The sequence below is a fragment of the Panthera pardus genome, unplaced genomic scaffold (assembly GCF_024362965.1).
Source record: "Panthera pardus isolate Hobbes unplaced genomic scaffold, ASM2436296v1 HiC_scaffold_16, whole genome shotgun sequence".
In the NCBI taxonomy this organism is placed as follows: Eukaryota; Metazoa; Chordata; class Mammalia; order Carnivora; family Felidae; genus Panthera; species Panthera pardus.
In genome coordinates, this window is record NW_026526721.1 from 154091822 (window position 1) to 154109936 (window position 18115).

Consider the following 18115-nt stretch of genomic DNA (forward strand, 5'->3'; position numbering starts at 1 on the left):
TAATGCCTCCCTGTCCCAGGATAAAAGAAGAGATGAAAACTCCATAAGCTTTTTATTATTATTATTACATTTTGTTTTCTTTTTGAGAGAACTGTAGAGTCACAGGTAGTTGTTAAGAAATAATACCGAGAAATCCCATGCACTTTTTACCGTTTCCACAAGAGCAGCATCTTGTAAATCTATAGTACGATTCACAACCAACATAGATGGATATTCAAAATCCTGAACAATCCCACCATAAGGGTCCCTCCCATTGACTTTGTATAAACACACCCACCTCCCACCTCCTTCCTCCTTCAACCCTCACTAATCTGCCCTCTAGTTCTGCAGTTCTGTATTTTCAAAAATGGTATATAAATGAAGTCATACAGGATGTAACCTTTTCTTCATCTGAGAATGCCTTGATGTCCTCCTCGTTTCTCTTTCCCTTTTTAATTTTTCTTTTTCTTTATTGAGAACAGTTGACACACACCACATCACGTTAGGTTCATGTGTGCACCACGGTGATTAGACAAGCCTATATGTTATGCTGTGCTCACCACAAGTGTAGCCGTCACCTGTCACATCGCTATGACAATATCATCGACTGTATTCTCTCCTCTGTATCTTTACTTCCTTGCCTAACTTATTCCATAACTAGAAGCCTGGACCCCCCCTCCCCTTCACCCATTTTCGCCCATTCCCTAACCCCTCTGGCAACCACCAGCTTGTTCTCTGTATTTATAGACCTGGTTCTGCTTTTCATTTTGTTTATTCTTTTGTGTTTTGTTGCTGTTGTTTTGTTTTTGAGATCCCACATTTAAGTGAAATCATATGGTATAGCGCACTTCAGCCCATATAGAATTCTAGATTTTTCAGCACTTGAAAAATGTCATGTCACCTCCTTATAACCGACCTTGTTTCTGATGAGAAACCTGTTGTCAGTCGAATTGGTTTCACCCTATAGGTGAGGTGACATCCTCTTCTCAGGTAGATGAAAGGTCATCATCCTGGCATTGCCCCCGTGGAAGAAGTCCAGTTTCCCCTCTCGGCCTTTACTGCTGCCTTCTATTGACAGGGGGAGGGCTCCTTGCTGGCGGGGCAAGGATGAAGGTTTTGGTTTTTTGTCACCCTGGCTGGAAAAGACAAGGATACCTTTCTACTTCTCCTCACATGGCCTTACGGAGAGCACAGGTAGGTAGATTCATTGCTGTTGTGTGCTGGTGAAAGTTTCTGCTTGGCCTCTTCTGACCTTCCTCCATTTTTTCCCCATTACTGCCCGTTGGGGATGCAAGTCTAGGGTTCCCAAGTGGTCTCCACCAAGACTGCAGGACTGGGGCCTCACTATCACCCAGGAGATCTGAAGGTTCTCACCGCCTACCTGGTCTACTTGACTCCTGGTCAGAGCCTGGTGACGGGAATGGTGTTAGTCTAGGTTCCCCATTCAGTCTTTGCCGGCAGAAGTGGGCATCAGTCTACCAGTGTGTCCTCAGGTGTTTGGTTAGAATGGAGCCATTGTTGTCTGTGTTTTATTCCTTTCCAGATGCCCCTTGCCTCACTCCATGGCTGGCGATAGCAGGCTACTTTGGGGCCAGTGTGGCACATGCACACTGGTAACATCCAAAAAGATGCTGGCTTCTCCTACCTTCAGGCCCAGACGCGTGAGAAAAATGAAAACCAAAGAAAGTCACCCTTGTGTGTTCCTCTGTCCCCAAATCCCTGGCTGATCTGCCTTCAGTGTCCTCTGAAACAGAGTTGTCTTGTGTTTGTTTTACATATAGTGTCCCGAGCTTTTATTTGTATAAAGTGGGAGAAATAGGGAAAAGGACTTCTCCATCATCCTGGAAGTTGAAATTAGCCGGCCTTTAATTCACTCAATTCTATCTGCACAGAGCCTCTTATCCAGATGACTCATTTCTTAGCTCAGCTTATACAGAAATGTGCATACTCAGTCCAAAATGGGGGATAGACTCTGATTTCACATAGTGGAAATAGTATTTCTAAATTAAAAACATGAACAATTGAGAATGATTCTGAGCAACAGAATAATTATCAAATAAAATGAAGGGAGAGAGGAAACTTAGGAGTAAAGATGTCCTTCCTACAATTTTGGCTAGTCCATCCACCGACTTCCTGGGCTAGTCATAGATTCTGCCTGGATCCCGGTTTTCTTGTGAATAGATGACCTGTTGCTATATTGGTAGATGTGATTCTAAAAGCATGTCATAGGAGAAAGGACTGAAGTGTCAAAGAAGTAAGATGCATAATATTATTCACTTATCTCTTATAAATGTATATATTTTCATAATATTTATTACATCTGTGTATGACGTACTTCATTACCCCAGTAGTCTCTTAAAACTGAATAAGTGGTATTTGTTGGCAGAGTTTTGCTAACATTCAAACAATCTGCAGTAATTTTCAAAATCCCCATTTTCTCTGTCCAAAAACATTTTATGACTAAGCGTGACATTCTTATGTGTTTTTTATTTAATAGCTCCTACCAGTGTTATTTGCAATAAAGCAGACACAACCGGAAGTGAAGCAAATATAAGGTCTGTTATAATGAGTTTACTTTATCACCGGTTTCTCCTAATGGGATTATAGTCTATAAATGATTGTGTTACCATAGCAACATGATTTAAAAGCCACACTGGGCTGAAAAGGCAATAACAACACCTGTGTACCATCATTTTCTTGGGTAGTTTATATCATTTTTGGCCCAGCAAAATAAGAGGACATCAAAACAACAACCTATTGTTTCAATCATGAATTCCTGTAACATTCATTTTAGATTCAGCCATTCTGCATTTGAACCGGTAAATCCCATGCAGAGGAGGGAAGGACAATGATTTTGGTCACTTCGCAGGGTTAACCCTGAGTAACGTCAAAAGCCAAACTTAATTAATGGAAAGATTAAATTTCCAAATGGAAAATGACAATACATGTTTTCTTAAATGCATTTCAGAGTCCCTTTGCCTTATGAAAAATTAACTTAGTTCTGCACCTATTTCCGCTTAACATTCATATGAGCATGATGCAGTGGGGGATAAATTGTTTTGCTCTGATGAAATCGGAACAGTTTCTGTTAGATGTTCACTGGGTATTGGTTCAGAAAACAAGTTCCGCCTTCACCGTTAGGCCTCTGATGACAGAAAAAAAAAAAATTGGAAATCTTACCCTGGTATCTTTCACCTACAAGATGGGGTCAAGGAGCAAGTGTAGAGGCGGAGGGGAAAAGGATGTCAGCAAAAACAATGTCCTCTCTAGCTCAGTCAGAGAATTTGAACCCGCTCGTTGTGTAAGTGCGGATGCTCTAGGGTTGCTGGGGCTCCTGACAGCTCCCGATTCTCAGGGGCTTAAGAGTGAGGATGTATCTCTTCCTTGGTTCCCTTCTGGGTCTTTGCTACTCGCCTGAGAGAGGAGTAGGCGTGGGACCACTCACTCTCCAGGACCAGGCTGACCACTCTCTCTGGCCAAATAGCTCTGCTATTTGGAATGGAGGAAGTGATAAAAGCCCAAGAGAGAAAGAGAGAGAGAGGATGAAGAGGTGCACACGGCTTTTAAATCTCTCTTCCCAGCAGTGACACCTGTTACTAATATTTCATTAGCCAGTGCAGGTGCCCGGATGAGGGATGCAACTCTGACATCCTTCCAGGAGTGAGACCTTTGTGGTTTCTTGCCCGGTTGTCCTTCTTCTTGGGATATTGGGAAGTCAGCCAGGAGTTTCTCAAACATGTATTTCCACCTCAGCTTGTCTCTTTTTCTTTATGTCACGGTTCAGTACACCCTCTGACCCGTGTACCCTGTCGGTCTCTGTCTCACGCTGACTAATCCCAGTTCACAATGATTTCTTAAGGTTTCTTCAGCCACGGCTATTGTGTTCATTGCAAGGGGAAGACAAATCTTAGGTAGAATTACTCAGAGAAAGAAAAAACATCTTCGCAAGGATATTTCTATGACACGTAATACTTCTGATCACATTTACTGCTACACGGATCTCTGCCAAAGGTGGTTACGTTTGCCTAATTGTGTGCGCATCCTGACTTGGTCACTTGTGGGTTCGTAAAGCACACCTTACTTGACCTTGTGGAATGACCACCTTCACTCTGCAGGAAAGAAAACTTCCAGAGCCACTGCACCTTCAGAACTGTCTATTGCTACAACGGCAATTCTCTCATTGCTGAAGTAGCTGGAGCTAAATCATCGACTTGTAATTTTTTGAAAGGAAAGTTTGACCCACTAAATTTTTTAATGCTTATTTATAGAGGTAACCTTTTTTAGAATTTGTTTTTAATGTGTATCTATTTTGGAGAGAGAGAGAGAGAGAGCGAGCAGGGAAGGGGGAGAGAGACAGGGAGACACAGAATCTGAAGCAGGCTCCAGGTTCTGAGCTGTCAGCACGGAGCCTGATGGGGGCTCGAACCCAGGAACTGTGAGATCATGACCTGAGCCAAAGTCTGACGCTTAACCAAATGAGCCACCTAGGCGCCCCTATCTAGGTAACCTTTTTATCCATGCATCCTTTCCCATTAGATGTTACACTCCTGAGGGCAAGGACTTGTTTTTAAACAAGTTTCAGGAGCAGTTGTGATTTAGATCTAAGTAAATGATTCTAGGGCAAGTTTGTGGTCTAAAATGAATTTTACAAGATTTTATAATTCTAAAAATCTGCTTAATCTACTCTCTTGTGGAGCTATTTCATGCACGTGTGTGTGCGCGTGTGCTTTGTGTTATGGTATATGGTGTAACTAAATATGTAGATACCTAGAAAATTATTTACAGTACTTTGCTTTCACTCCTAGGTTTGTTCCAGAACAACAGGATTGTGCCAATTCTTTTAAAACCTAGAGTTTTTAAACTACGAGTAAAATGTAACAAATTAAATTTTATTCAATATTTCATAAATGGGTGTGTATGAACGCAAAATGAAATCTCTGAAAAAAATACTACATACAATTAATGTGAGAGAATGAGTTTTAAAAGACTACAATAATTGGGGAGTTTTCAATGGTTTTCCATATAATGGTTGTTTTAATATATATATATATTTATGTTTATTTATATATGTTATTTATGATATAAATATATTATTATATTAAAATAATTATTATAATTATATATTACTATATATAAAATATTATATATAATGTATTTTATATATATATATATATATATATATATATATATATATATGAACTTCTTGTTGGATACTGCATTGAGGTTTTCAAAAGATTTCCTAAAAATTGATGCTGAAATTTTCAGTCTTAAAGTCTTTAGAGAATTCAGTTGAGAGATGAGACTCAGCAAGGAGCAATGTGGGATTTCGTAATACGTGACATTCCAAGATCATTAAGTTTTCATTGGAGAATTAAACATTAACCAATAAACCTGAAGGTAAACTGTGAGGAATGGAAGAAGCCAATGTTGCTCTTCTATTTTAATAGAATTCTCTAGCAAGACATTAGGATTTGAAATACTTTAATTTAGATGGTCTCGTTAGTCACTGGAGATATCAAATACCAAATGCTAATTAGATCATAAGTTATAATAACTAGCTAGATGGAAATGCCAAAATATTAAAGGTTATTTAGTCGTCTAGAAATGAGAATTTTCCCCCAGAAGACACACGATATATACTAATTTTCCCCCAAGAAGAACTGAATTTAGAATGGTTTAATTTACAAGACTAGTTACCTTATATTTACAGGTAATAGAAAACTGCTATATACCGTCATAAATATCCAACATGGTAAACGATTATGGCAATAATTGATATTTACTTCAAAGGAAGTTACTATTATTAACATATTTATTTATATATCCCTTTAAATGTAAAAAATTATCCAAATTAATATATATGCATATATAGGACAATAACTGAGTGAATGAGGACTATTTTTAAAATATTTTTATTAATTTAAAATAACTCTTGTGATGTCAACTGACTAGAGACACATTTTATAGAGACCAGGGTTCTTTGATGCCTCTAATCAGTATTACCTGGAAGTCATTTTCATAAGCATAACTTATAAAAATATGTGCATTTATATGCTTTAGAAGCCTATTTTGCCTTCTGAAATATATACACCTATTATAATATATTTACCTAGTAAATACTTTTGCTAGTGAGTTGGTAGACTTCCTATTTAATATAGTCATCAAAACCTTGCATGTGACTATTTTCTTTGCTAAATCCCAACTGAAATGTGTGTGTGTGTGTGTGTGTGTGTGTGCACGTGTGCGTTCATGCTGGAAAAAGTGGATGCGGGCATTATTTGAAGTAACACGGCTTATTAGGTGTGAAACGTAGCACAAGAAAAATATACTTAATTTCTCTAAGCCTCGATCCCTCATCTGTAAAATAAGGATCATCATATTATTTTGTCAAATCATTGTTATAAGAATTAATGTGGTAATGCATGCTAAGAACAGAGTCTCAAATAAAGTCATGATTCACCGCTAGTTATTATTTGTATTTTATCATCATCATTATTCATAGTCTAATACTTCAGTGACTTTTTGCATATTCTAACAGAGGAAAGCAGATTTATAAAAGGGTCTATAGACTTCATGCCAACCAAACAAACACCGAGGAAAAAACAGAAACAAAGGAGAAAGAGTGCATGGGCATCACGTAAGAGGAAACACAGCAGAATCACACTGATTCTCTAGTTCCTCACCTGTAAGGTCAAAACCCTAAAGTGGGGAGTGCCTTATTCCGGTCTAAGTTTGGGGACAGGGAAAATCTCAGTCATATCTGTTCTGTAAGATATGAAATTGGTGCACTCAGAACAACATGTCTATGAATCCTCTCTCAACTGACAATCAAGCTGGAGGAAGAAATCAGTAGTACGTCCACCTAGAAAACTGTTACTCCCCTTCTTGGGAATTGCCAACTCAAAATTAACATATATAAACCATTCAGCCCTGTTGAGAAGTTCCTATATTCCACCAGGAGGAGAAAACAGGTGAAAAACAATTGTAAAGGTCACTAATTCAAAACAACCCTACATCCCAAAAGAGCGTCTGGCATTACAAGCTATTGCAGTCAATAAAGAAGTTGAGAGAGAAGTTCGATACAACCACTGAACTTCAGGAAGCACAAGGAAAAACTAGAAATGAGACCTGTTTTTAACTTGGGAACGTTGTTAGAGTGAGCAGGGACATGGCTGCAATGGGTTGACGGTGAGAGAAGTTGTTGATGATTATTTTAAAAAATAATAATAATAGCAGAGCCTCAGTTAACCTCCGAAAACTACAGCCAATGTGAAAAGGTCAATGTTACAAACAACAGTGAAAATGAGTATTTGCAGGTTTTGATGTCTTGTATTTCCTTTCTTCCTTTTGTTATTGTTTGTTTTATTCTGTTTTTCTTCAGCTTCTGTTTTGCCCTTTCCTCTTGCAATGTACCCAACAGTTATCTGGTGAATTCCACATGTTAAATTTCTTCTGCTTGAAATGCTCGAAGTTGTTTCTGTGTTAATCATGACCCTGACTGATACCCTCCTTGGTACCAGGAAGCAGACTTTCAAAGATGGGATTCCTGATTAGTTAACGAAATGATTGAGAATAAATCCAAGCATAACCCAGTCAGTTGTCATTAGAAAATGGAATACTAGGGTAATTCACAATACGCAATAACCTAACAATTAAATTTTCACCTGCATACATTTGACATAAAGTGCCCATTGAGAAAAAAACTGGGATACCAACTACTTGTTATCCTCAATTCTTATAATATTTTGACTATAAGCTTTGTGTGATGATCTTTTGCATCTGGTTAACCAAAAAGTTTATAAAAATCCCATAACAAGAACGAGCTCAAAGTATGGTCAGAAAATTACAGAGCTTCTACGGAATCCTCTAAATAATACCATATTTGTAGTTCACATAGTGCAGACATAGCTAAAAATCCGACCACAGGTTTTATAGTGCATGTTTAAATTTTAAGTACCTATGGAATTCACAGGCTCACAAGTCTTATGTGTGAAAATTGTGGTGCTGATCAGGAAGATTTGCAAAGGAAAAAATTTGAAGCTCCAAATCCCCCTTGAGCCTCCCTCACCATGTCTGAATTAAATAGCTTGCTCTTGTCCTGTGATAACCTTATTTGAAGCAAATAATTTGTAAAGACATGTCTATTTTCCTCATAGTGACCCCTCCGACCCCCATCACTGTCTTCTGATTCTAATCTGAGGCAAATTCCAGCAAACTCAGGAGGGAAATATACAAAGTCTATACTAGGAAGAGCTCGAATAGCAAAAGAATTACAAAATCGTGTTCATTTATATTTGTAGAAATTTGGGGTATATGTTTGAAAATATATTCTAAGACACTGTGTCCAAGAAGTTATAATGTTGGATTGGGATTGAATGGGTTTACATACTAGGGATTGCTAAATTAAATGTTAGTGATATAGTTGGAACTGTCTCTACCAGTTTGCTTAGTTGACTAGGACAAGATTTCCTATATTAAAAAAAGATGGGGGCACCTGGGTGGCTCAGTTGGTTGAGTGCCTGACTCTTGATTTCAGCTCAGGTCATGATCTCATGGTTTGTGAGATCGAGCCCGACGTCAGGTTCTGTGCTGACGGTGCAGAGCTTGCTTGGGATTCTCTCTCTCTCTCTCTCTCTCTGTCTCTAGCCCTCCCTAACTCACATGAGCATGTGCATGTGTGCTCACACTCCCTCTTTCCCAAAATAAATAAATAAACTTAACTTAAAAGAACAAAAAAGACGGATGAGATCCCACCACTTTTGTGATGGGGGGAAAGAGTTGGGGGAGAGAGAGAGAAAGAAAGGAATATCAAGTTTCAGGATAATAAGAATTTTAGGTCGGATTTGTCTTATGAGACCTACATACCCATCTGTCCATGTCCCATAGGAGGATTCAGAGGATCCTCCCATAACAAAAGTAACAAAGAATGCATTAACAAAGTGAAAAACAGCATCTTTGGAAACCATTGTGATGGCTGTCTTCTGTAGACTGGGGATGATGTTAAGAGATGCTGTCATTGAAGTCAGCTATCTCATTTTGATGCATTGATGGGATCCAGGAGTGGCAGAGGCCCCAAGTAGCTTTTAACTTCTAGATACAACACAGGACGAATGATGTCATAGGTAGCAAGGACAGGTAGAGTTTGCTCGACCTAAAGGGATTATTAGCATTGGCTAACTGATTAAAGTGTCCCAAGAACTAAGAACTGAACATAAGAACGAGGAAATATATAGTGCTCTTTCAAAACCCTTCCTCACAAACACTTTTTGATCTAAAATAGGGTTAAAGGTGTGGTAAACTTGTAACAGTTAAAAGGATGGCTTTACATGCAAGTTTCTGTTTGTTTTGTGTCACAAGCTGGTGTGATATCTACAGCTCTTATCACATACACAGGAATATGGCTGTGACACACACTAGCCTCCGGATCTTCATTGGATCCCTGGCACCTCATTGTTAAAGCATGAATGCGACCTTCCTATTGGAATGGACAATCATGATAACCATCAAAAAGTTCAGAGAGCTTTTGGGAAATTACTGGATGTTCTTATCTACACGCAAGAGACTCAATTATATTTCATATCAAACAGCTGAACCTAACACTAGAGGGCCATCGCAGAACAAAGGCACTGAGATGTGGGCTGAAGTCAACCCTCTGTCACTCGTTTTCAGGGTCACTGAGCCTTTCTGAGGCATGATCTGAGTCAAATTCAGAGATTATAGGGATAGTTGTTTAAACTCAGCATCAACAGATCCAGATGTATTTGTTTCAAGTGGATATTTTCAAATGCCAAGTGTGGGATTTCCTCTTAGATTCTCAGGGAATCTCAGTTTTCCTCTTAGATTCTCAGGGAATACTTGTGCCCCATTTCTTCTGATTCCTCTCTCTGGTTTCTCAACTCTTATGGAGACGTAAGAGTTTTGTTTGTTTGTTTTCACTTTTGGAGCCCAGTTAGCAAATACTGTAAAATGATCCGTTTTTGGACCTGTTTTAATAAAGCACTGGGCGCCCATGCCTAAAACAAAACAAAATTTGATAAATGGTGCACCGAACCACATACCATACGTGTAAGTACATGGAATACACATTCCACAATGCATGTAAGTGTCCCCCAGCCTCAAAGTCCAGAACATCTCTTTCTCACTGCGTCAATTCCTAATTCTAGAAAGGAAACACACACAAAAAAAAAAAAAAACCCACAAAAAAAAAAACACACACAAAACACACACACACACGCACACACACACACACACACACACACACAAAGAAAGGAAATACAAAAAAAAAAACCACAAAAAAAACCACACACAAAACACACACACACACACACACACACACACACACACAAAGAAAGGAAATACAAAAAAAAAAAAACAACACAAAAAAAAACCACACACAAAACACACACACACACACACACACACACACACACACACACAAAGAAAGGAAATACAAAATAATAATAAAATAAAACATCAGAACAACTAAAAACACCAGATACCAAGTCATCAATACACAATTTCTCAGGGTAGTAAAAAGCAGTTATTTTCCTTTCCCCCTCTATATATTTGAAAATACTATATTGTGTGTTAGTTAGTGTGTGTGTGTGTGTATGGATAGATATACGTATGTATATACATGTATATGCACATATATGCAAACTGATGTATGTGTGCATGTTTATACAGAGTATACAATTTATATTATAAATATAAAAAATTATTAAGATAAAACTTCCTGGGTAGCTTAAGTCTATATATGCTTTATATGAGGATACAATAGATATATTTATAAATACGTACTGACATATCTAGAAGCAAATAGCTCTTGAATGTACATATGGTTAAGTAGCTAAAGCAAGATAGAATTATTTATTATGACAATTGCACTTATTGTCTATATGGTTGACATTATAAGTAAGTATCTATCTCTATCTATGTGGCTGTGTATCCATCTTAGAAATATATTTATTGAGCCCATAATATTAACCAGGTGACAGACTATACTGCAAGTTATCTTTGAAAGATAAGGGTGAATACAGCATCCATCATTCTTGTACTCAAAGAGCTCAGATTCCATGGAAGGTGAGGGGTTGGGGAAGGTCAAACAGAGAAAAAAATCACTGCACAGGGCAATGTGAGCCCTAGAAGTTGGAATAATAGAGTGCTTTCAGCACAATGGAAGATCACATATCCAATCTTCAAGGGATCAAAAGTAGAGTTGTATAATGTGTGATACTACAGTCAAGTCCTGGTGGAATGTATGTGCAATGTGTCTAGTCTTGAAAAGAAGTTTCTGTGTGTCTGGGTCTATGTGTGAATGCACAGACACAAGGACCTCAGCTAGATGGAAAGCTTTATCTCCATCATTTAACCCGTCCATTATGCTATCATGCGGGGCAGCTAAGCATGTGCTTGTACAAATGGGCTTGGTAATATAAACAACTTAATTGAAATGGCTGGTCCCAAGAAACTCATTGAGGAAGGATGATGCTTCCTGGTGGAGTTCAAGATGGCATAAAATGTATCAATGTTAAATCCTTGACATATGCAACTCTGTTCCCCTTGGTTTATGGCTCTTTTAGGAGATGCAATACCCATTTGCTTTTATCATTCCTCTGAAACTGCATTAGAGAAATTACAGGGTATTATCAAGATAAGAAAATAATTGCGTTTTAATTTGACATGAGAGTTTCTTTGGAGAGTAAAGCGGAAATTGGATCAAGAAAACAGACCGAGAACACGTCTACCTACCTCCCACACAATATCATGAGAAATGACGGAAAGTGTACTTCAGGAGAATTTAAATCCGTTACAAAGCTGGACAACAAAGAAGAAATTGCGATAGTGGGCCGGCCATTTTGAGGAATCTCTAAAAGGTTGAAAGTATGATGAATTATACCTTTGGAGAAATAGGACCCAAGCAGGACTGAGCTGACACCAGGTGCAGGAGACCGCTGTGCAGAGAAGCATGGATGGTTCCAGGCAATCTTCAGGCTCAGAGTGGGAGTGAATTCATGGAGCAAAGGAGGGAACCTGGGTATCCCTCTGGTGGTTTCCCATGAGACAGCTGTCAGGAAAGATGGGCTTTCTGGACACTACTTATATCAGACAAAATAGACTTCAAGCCAAATAGGGTAACAAGAGACAAAAAAAGCCCACTATATAAATGATAAGGAGTCAAAACATCAAGAAGATATAGCGATCAGAAATACATACACTCCCGACAAATTAAGCCCAAAGTAGCAGAAGGAAGGAAATAATATGGATCAGAGTGGAAATAAATGAAATAGAGACCGGAAAAAAACAATAGAATCAGTGAAACTAAGAGATAAACAAAATTGACAAACTCTTAGCTCGACTATCTAAGAAAAAAGTCAAGAGAACACATAGATAAAAGTATAAATAAACGAGAAGATATTAAAACTGATACTACAGAAATACACAAAATCATGAGACTATAATGAACAATTGCACGACCACAGATCACATATCCTAGAAAAAATAGGTACATTTCTAGAAACACACAACTCATTAAGACTAAATCAGAAAGCAATAGAAAATGTGAACAGACCCATTACAAGTAAAAAAATTGAATCAGTAATCAAAAAACTCCCAACACAGAAAACTCCAGAACAGACAGCTTCCCTGGAGAAGTCTATCAAATATTTAAAGAAGAATTAACATCAATCCTCCCCAAACTCTTCCAAAATATCAAGGAGGAGGGAACACTGCCAAACATCCAGACTCATTCCACAAGGTCAGCATAACTTTTATACCAAAACTAGATAAGGATGCGACAAGAAAAGAAAAGTATAGACTGTGATAGACATCAATACCACTTGATGAATACAGATGCAAAAATTCTCAACAATGTTAGCAAACAGAATTCGAGAACATATTGAAGGGATTGTACACCATGACCAAGTGGAATTTATTCCTGGGATGCAAGAATAGTTCAACATAAACAAATCAATAAATGTAATATGTCACATCAATAAAATAAAAGACAAAAACCACACAATCATCTCAATAGATGCAGAAAAAGCATTTGACAAGATGCAACATCCTGTCATGATAAAACCCCTTAAAGGAGCATGGAAAGAACATACCTGAGCATAATAAAAACCATATAAAACAAGCTCACAGCTAACATTATAGTCATTGGAGAAAAATTAAGTGTTTTCCTTAAGATCAGGAACAAGACAAGGATGTCCTTTCTCACCACTCCTATTCAATATAGTACTGGAAGTTCTACCTAGAGCAATCAGGTGCAACAAAAAAAATAAAAGGCATCCAAACTGGGCAAGAAGAAGGAAACTTGTCATTATTTGCTGATGACATGATCATATATAGAAATCTCAAAGAATTAGTAAAAGAACTGTTGGAATTAATTAATAGTTTCACCAAAGTGTCAGGATACAAAATCAACATACAGAAATCAATCGCATTCCTTTACATTAATGATGAAGCAACTGAAAAAAATAAAGAAAACCATCTCATTCACAATAGTATCAAAAATAATAAAATGCTTATAAATAAATTTAACCAAAGAAGTGAAAGATCTGTAAAATGAAAACTACTAAACTTTCCTGAAAGAAACTGAGGAAGACACAAACAAATGGAAAGACATACCCTGTTCATGGATAGGAAGCACTGTTAGTGTTAAAATGGCCATGCTACTGCAAACCATCCACAGATTGGATGCAATCTCCATCAAAATACTAAAGGCATTCTTCAAAGAAGTGGAAGAAAAGCCCAAAATTTATGTGAAACCACAAAGGACCCCCAATAGCCAAAGCATAGAGAAAAAAAGAACAAAATTGACGGTATCATACTTCCAGATTTCAAACTATACTACAAATACATAGTAATGAAAACACTATAGTACTGGCACAAAAATAAATGCATTAACCAAGGGAACAGAAGAGAAAGCCTAAAACTAAACCCCAGCAGATACTCATATTCAACAAGGAGGCTAAGAATACCTAACAGGGGGGGAAGGATAAGCTCTTCAACAAACGATTATGGGAAAACTAGAGAAACACATGCAGAGCAATTATATTAGACCCCAACCTCCTACCACTCATAAAAATTAATTCAAAGTTGATCAAATATTTAATAAGAGCTGATACCATAAAACTCCTAGAAGAAAACCTACAGAAGAAACTCACCGGTATTCACGATAATTTGAGGGGCATCGTGCCAAAAGCACAAACAACAAAAGAAAAAATTAACAAATGGGACTGTATCAAACTCAAATGCCTACACAAAGCAAAAGAAACAATCGCCAAAATGAAAACACAACTTACAGAATAGGAGAAAATTTTTCCAAACCACATATTGGATGAGGGTTAACATCCAGAAAGTATGAAGAACTCAGTCACCTCAATAACCAAAACCAAACAATCTGAATTTAAGAAAATGGGTGGAAGAACTAGACATCAAGATGGCCAATGGACACAGGAACAGATGCTCAGCATCGCTAATCATCAGGTAAATGCAAATCAAAACCATAGTGAGATATCACCTCACACCTGTTAGAATGGCGAGGCTCAAGAAGACAAGAGGCAACAGATGCTCCCGAGGATGTGCGGTGGGAATGGAAATTAGTCTGATCACTGTGGTAAACATTTGGACGTTCCTCGAGAAATCGAAATTTGATCCACCATACAATCCAGCAATTCCACTTCCTTTACACACAAAGCAAATAAAAATTGGATTTTGCTGAGATATATGCATTCCCACATTTGTCACAGCGTTACTCCCAACAGCCAAGATATGGAAACAACCCAAAGGCCCATGAGGGGATGAATGCATAAAAAAGATACGTTACATATGCACAATGGAGTATTATCCAGCCACGAGAAAAGAAGATATCTCGCATTTGTTACGACATGGATGGACCTTGAGCACATTATGCTAAGCGAGGTAAGTCAGACAGAAAAAGACAGATCCCATATGTATAACTTATACGTGTAATCTAAAAAAGTTAAATCCATAAAAAACAGAGAATAAAATGCTGGTTACCAATGGATGGGGGTGTGGATAAAAGTGATGGTATTTAAGGATACAAATTTGTAATGAGTATTAGATTCTGATGGAAAAGACACAGGACTTTAATCCAAGGACTCCATGCTGTGAATAGAAATGTGGATAGCAGCAGATAGTTACAGAGTATTTAACATATATAACCCTGGTGGTTGAGTTTCTTTAATAGAAGCATGAAAGCTGAATAACTTGAAAACCTGTTAAAGTCTTTTCATAGAGACCTAAGGCACGGTATAATGACTATAGACAAAATACTGTAATGTGATAAATATGGCTACATCAGCAATTATAAAATAGACGTGTATCAAAGTAATAGGCTGTATACCTGACATCTACACAATGTTATGCACCTGATTTATTCAATAAAAAAGTGACCTTCCTGCATATTCACGGAGACAGAGAAAGACTATTACATTTCTGGAAAATAAATTAACAATCTTACAATATAAAAGTAGAAACACTGAAATTAAACAATTAAATAGATTGCATAATAGTAAAAAAAGATAGAAAGTGAATTGATGAAATGGCACACTGAGCTCAGTGATCATCCCTGAATAAAAAATGAGATAAATAAAGAAATGAAAATCAGACAGAAACAAATCTACAAACATAGAATGTACATCTGCAAGTTCCAACATGCGTATACTGTGAGTCCCCAAAGGATAAAACAGGGATATCGGTTAGAGAAAAATATATTGAAATAACACTCTCCATTGTTCAAAAGACATAAGAAAAAAATCTTAAAAGTAGCACGAAGTAAGAAAAAGAAATGACTCCTTAGAAACATTTGAGAAAGAATCAGAATATGATGAATTTTGAGAAAAATATAGTGCAATGTTCAACTTGTGAGTACAAATTTGATTCAAGGTAGAACTAAAACAATAATAAAGACAAACTATGAACCAGGAAGGAAAGTCGAATTAGGAAAATTTCATACATTCCACACGTCCTAAACTTTACTATCCACGAGTCTTTCTAAAAAAATATTTCATATGTTTTCTTATTGCATAAAGGTTGTATTTATAATTCAATTTTTATTTTTTTATTTTAAAAGCTAATCTTCATAAGCCAACTGAAATAACCAACTTGAAACTCTTCATAGTTATGGTAACAAATTTGGCTACTGACTAAATATGGGAGAGAATAAATATTATTCAAAAATGCTTTGACGGGTCCATGAGCAAAAGTGTTGAAAGACTACTTACTGCCACAGAGAGGGCAAGTCTTATGTAAATAAAATCCAATACGTCCTCCATTGTTCCTTCCACTGACACATACTCTACCACCCCATTTTAGGGTACATGAGAGGTCTTACTGTCATTCAGAGGTTGGTGTCTTGGAGATCAGTAATAAGAATCAGTTTCGAATCAACCTTTATTCTGATGGAAAAGGTATATTTAACATATATCACCCTGGTGGTTGAGTGTCTTTAATAGAAGCAGGAAAGTTGAATCACTTGAAAACCTGTTAAAGTCTTTTCAATAAATGCCAGGACGCAATGCCATCATCACCTCTTGGAGGCTGAATTTGCTTGTGATGGCATTTTAATGATTATTGTGTGTAAAGCCCTAGGGTTTTTGGAGAATACAAAACAAGTTCTGTGAGCTTCCACAACCTGTTATTCCATTTTCCCAGCCTCCAAAAGAAAGGCAATTTGTGCGTTTCATACTGTAAGATGTGACTCTGGCCAGACGTTTCTCTCAAGGTTGATACGTGTCTATGTATTTTCAGAAGCAAAATAGACTCAACTTTTTAATTTCACGACAACCTACATAAGCCCCAAAAGATCTGTTCTTTCATTCCTGAAAATAACTTCTGTCTTTCAGTTGCTATATCTTCAAATGATAAGTCTAGATTCCAAATTGTGAAGATTTGATATTGTTAAGACATCCCAATGTGACTTATAGATTCAATGCAATTCTTTCTTTCTTTCTTTCTTTCTTTCTTTCTTTCTTTCTTTCTCTCTTTTTCTTTCTTTCTTTCTTTCTTTCTTTCTTTCTTTCTTTCTTTCTTTCTTTCTTTCTTTCTTTCTTTTTCTCTTTCTCTTTCTTTCTTTCTCTTTCTTTTTCTTTCTTTCTTTTTCTTTCTTTCTTTTTCTCTTTCTCTTTCTTTCTTTCTCTTTCTTTCTTTCTCTTTCTTTCTTTCTTTCTTTCTTCCTTTCTTTATTATTTTTTTAAAAATTTACATCCAAGTTCATTAGCATATAGTACAATAATGATTTCAGGTGTAGATTCCAGTGATTCATCCCCTATGTATAACACCCAGTGCTCATCCCAACAAGTGTCTTCCTTAATGCCCCTTACCCATTTAGCCCATCTCCCCACCCACTACCACTCAGCAACCCTTAGTTTGTTTCTATATTTAAGAGTCTCTTATGTTTTGTCCCCCTTTTTGTTTTTATAGTATTTTTGCTTCCCTTCCCTTATGTTCATGTTTTTTATCTTAAATTCCACATATAAGTGAAGTCATATATTTGTCTTTCTCTAATTTCACTTAGCATAACACCCTCTAGTTCCATCCACGTAGTTGCAAATGGCAAGATTTCATTCTTTCTGATTGCCGAGTAATACTCCACTGTGTGTGTGTGTGTGTGTGTGTGTGTGTGTGTGTGTGTGTGTGTGTATACACCACATCTTCTTTATCAATTCCTCTGTCGATGGGCATTTGGGCTCTTTCCATGCTTTGGCTATTGTCGATAGTGCTGCTATAAACATTGGGGTACATGTGCCCCTTCAAAATAGCGCACCTATATCCCTTGGATAATTACCTAGTTGTGTAATTGCTGGGTTGTAAGGTAGTTCTATTTGTAACTTATTGAGGAACCTCCATACTGTTTTCTGGAGTGGCTGCACCAGCTTGCATTCTAACCAGCAATGCAAAAGAGATCCTCTTTCTCCGCATCCTCACCAACATCTGTTGTTGCCTGGGTTGTTAATTTTAACCATTCTGACAGGTATGAAGTGATATCTCATTGTGGTTTTAATTTATATTTCCCTGATGATGAAAGATGTTGAGCATTTTTTCATGTATCCATTAGCCATCTGGATGTATTCTTGTGGAACATGTCTATTCATGTCTTTTGCCCATT